The sequence below is a fragment of the Colobus angolensis genome, unplaced genomic scaffold, assembly GCF_000951035.1.
Source record: "Colobus angolensis palliatus isolate OR3802 unplaced genomic scaffold, Cang.pa_1.0 Scaffold145, whole genome shotgun sequence".
In the NCBI taxonomy this organism is placed as follows: domain Eukaryota; kingdom Metazoa; phylum Chordata; class Mammalia; order Primates; family Cercopithecidae; genus Colobus; species Colobus angolensis.
The window spans coordinates 1,617,127-1,621,119 of record NW_012114544.1 but is presented as its reverse complement, the minus strand read 5'-3'; the positions used below and the strand labels follow the sequence as shown (position 1 = coordinate 1,621,119).

The 3,993-nt window shown below is 38.9% G+C and overlaps 1 pseudogene; it reads right to left on the bottom strand.

Annotated features, from left to right (window-relative positions):
* Positions 1-200: 200 nt before the first annotated feature.
* Positions 201-3,714, bottom strand: LOC105507202 (annotated as a pseudogene).
* Between the last annotated feature and the right edge of the window lie 279 nt (positions 3,715-3,993).

The window sequence follows — 3,993 nt, the reverse complement described above, 5'->3', positions numbered from 1 at the left end:
GGCAGTTACTTTTGGCACAAAATGATCCTTTGTTTTGCAAAAGGAAATCTTGTACTGTAAGATTCCTGGATATATAGCACATAGTTTGATCTTTAAAAATTTTATTTACCCACATTTTGGGGGGACTATATTTACTTTGGAAATAGGGCATGTCTAGAACTATTTTTCCCGTTTAATCTTGCTAATATGCTGAGCAACTCTTAGTTCTGATAACTACCAGAGAAAGTGAGGAATTTAGGGTAACAGCATCCACTTACAGGGGAGCTTCTCTCACAGAATCCTGAGAGTCTCTGGGACCCTGAAAAAGTGAAAGAAACTTTCATGTCACCATACTCCCCAAAATCCTACAGTGCATGTCCAATTGCTTCCACTGACATTTGACTGCTCCAGTATTCTGTCTTCCCCTTAAGCTATCGACATTATCTGGAACCTGCCTCACCCTCAGCCTGCCTGTCTGACTCTTCACTGTCAAGAGGCCTTGCTACACATGGTTTCTTTACCTTTCTCCTTTTTTCCCTCAAAATATTCTATCTTGTAATCCCCTGATCAAAATCTTCAGCGACCCACTTGCATGTTTCAAACTGAGTATGTATCCTTCAGCCTGGTATTTAGGACCCTCTATAATTGGTTGTCTCTGTATAACCTCTCATGAGTTATTTTATTCTCTACACTCAAGTCAAACTCATCAATTTGCTTTTTTTTTCTTGAAAATGTGCTACATTTTCTCAGCTTTTCACATTTTCTCTCGCTGTTCTATTCACCAGTAATACATTTTTTTCAGTTTTATCTGTAAAATTTCAAGCCATCTTCAAGATGCACCTAGATGCCAAGTTCTTGGTTAAGCCCTCCCTGTTCTCATTTGGATGTCACATCCCTTTCCCCCCCTGAATTATGCATTCAGCTTATGCCTTTACCAGGTCTTATATTAAGACCTAGCTTATATTAAAGCTATTTTATATTTTTCTTGAATTCTGTTCTTGAGGACAGAAGGGTATCTTAATCCAAGTTTTGTCTTGTTTTTTTTGAGAGTATAGTTTTATTTTTTCATGCAATGTCTAAAACAAAGTTTGACTCACAGTAAGTGATCAACAAACATTTGCTCAGGCTGGTCTGAGCAACACAGTGAAACACTGTCTCAAAAAAAAAAAAAATATTAGCCTGGCATTGTGGTGCACACCTGCAACACCTGCAGTCCCAGTTATTCGGGAGATTGAGATGGGAGAATCTCTTCAGCCTGGGAGGCAGAGGTTGCAGTGAGCTGTGATCATGCCTTCGGCCTAGGTGACAGAGTGAGACCCTGTCTCAAAACAAAAAAACATACACACACGAAAAAGAAATAAAATATTTTTGCATTATTTTTTGATAATGTGGGGTGAGTATAAAGATTGATTTTCAACACAGCACAGTTCTGGAAACCATATTATAAAATAGATTGTTATAAAGTAGCTTATGTTTTTTGTATTGGAATGATATAATTCTCAGGGGCTTGATATATGCCTGATCATCAATTTGGGCATAATATTTCCAACAATATGTTTTAAAAAGCAAGACTTGGCGGGGCATGGTGGCTCACGTCTGTAATCACAGCAATTTGGGAGGCCGAGGCGGGCTGATCACCTGAGGTCAGGAGTTTGAGACCAACCTGGCCAACATAGCAAAACCCTGTCTCTACTAAAAATACAAAAATTAGCTGGGCATGGTGGCGTGCACCTGTAATCCCAGCTACTCAGGAGGCTGAGGTAAGAGAATTGCTTGAACCCGAGAGGCAGAGGTTGCAGTGAACCGAGATCACACCATTGTGTGATCACGCCCATCCAGTCTCGGTGACAAGAGCGAAACTCTGTCTCAAAAAAAAAAAGTCAAGTCTTCAAATTCAATAACTCTCAATAGTCATTTTCTCAGACTGTGAGTATAGTGTTGATTATATAGTGTTTTGAAAGTGGGCAGAATCACACAGAATCACGTTTTCCAAACTTCCTCACTTTATGAGATGACAAAGAGGTTAAATGACTGCTCAAGGTTTTACAGCAGATTAGTGGCAGAACAGTGATTAAGACCCAAGTTTTCTGATCTCAGTTAAATACCTTCTTCAGGACTTTGTTGTATCTCTTTAATAAAATTCACAATATGAGTTTAAAGGTACTTTACCTATTCATTATACCAGGGTCTATGACAATTGTCTTGAAGTGTAAGTATAGCTCATAAAATATTCCTATGAACCTATTCCTATGGTCTCTGAATGTATCTCCTCAGAATTCATATGTTGAAATGTAATTACCAAAGTGCTGGTATTAGGAGGTGAAGCTTTTTAGCAGTGATTGGATGAGTTCCCTTGTAAAAGAGACCCCAGAAACCTGCCTTGCCCCCTCCACCATATAACACAGTGAGAAACTGGAAGAGGGCATTTACCAGAACCCAGCCATGCTGGAACCGTGATCTTGGACTTCCCAGCCTCCAATACTATGAGAGGTAAATTTCTGTTGTTTATGAGCCACCCAGTTGATGGTATTTGTTATAGCAGTATGAATGGACTAAGACACTTATTTTTCTTATCTAAATGTTATTGTAGTTTAATACAGTTGTGTATTGCTTAACAATGGGAATGCATTCTGAGAAATGCTCTAAGTGAGTTTATCATTGCATGAACATCATGGAGTGTATGTACACAAGCCTAGATGGCATATATAGCCTATGACATACCCAGGCTATATGGTATAGTCTATTGCTCTTTGGCTACATACCTGTAAAGCATATTACTATATTGAATACTTTAGGCAATTACAACCATTGTGTAAGTAAACATAAAAAAGGTACAGTAAAAATATGGTATAAAACGTAAAAATGGTACACCTGTATAGGGCATTCACTATGAATGGAGCTTGTAGGACTGGGAATCATTCTGAGTGAGACAGTGAGACAGTGGTGAGTGAATGTGAGGCCCAAGGACTTTATAAACACTGTACCCTTTGGCTACACTCGATGTATAAAAAATATTTTTCTTTCTTTAAAATGAATTAACCTTCGCTTACTGCAACTTTTTCTTACTTTACATGCTTTTAAATTTTTTTAAATTTATGGTCTCTTTTGTAATAACACTTAGCTTAAAACACAAATTGTACAGCTGTGAAAATATTTTTCTTTATATTCTTATTCCATGTGTTTTTTTCTATTAACATTTTAAAATTTTTACTTTCTAAACTTTTTTGTTAAAAGTGAAGACAAAAACACACACATTAGCCTAGGCCTGGACCCAAAGCGCTCCATGGCCTCTATAATATTCAAGCCATCTTTCACCTTGCTAAAGACCACATGCTTGCCATCCAACCACTCTTGGCAGTGCAGATGAAGAACTGGGAACCGTTTGTGTTGGGTACAGCATTTGCCATGGACAAGATGCCAGGACCTGTATACTTTAGGATGAAGTTCTTGTCATCAACTTTCTGTCAATGGACTTGCTACCAGTGCCATTATGGCGTGTGCCATTACCACCCTGACACATAAACTTGGAATAATTCTGTGAAAGCAGGGACCCTTATAACCAAATCCTTTCTCTCCAGTGCTCAGAGGATGAAAGTTTTCTGCTGTCTTCGGAACCTTGTCTGCAAACAGCTGGAAGGAGATGCGGCCCAAGGGCTCGCTGTGGACAATGTGGAAGAACATGGTGGGGGTTGACCATGGTTGATAGTACGGGGCTCCTGGCGGTGGCGGCGGCATCTACAAAGCATCCTTTCCCAGATTTTCTATAGTAAACTATGCATTAAACTCATTCCATTGAACAATCTTTAAAAAAATGCAACTATGGAGAACGGAACTATCATGAATCTAGGCCTCCCGAAATCTAGGCATCCTGCCCTCTCTTTTTTTCTTGAAGACTTGGTGTAGAAACAGGGAAGAGTGATAATATTTGTAGTTTCTATTTGTTGTAACAAGACATCGTTGGACTCTCAGTGGCTAAGTGCAATGTAGGCTTTTTTTTTCGCTCATGTCACAGTT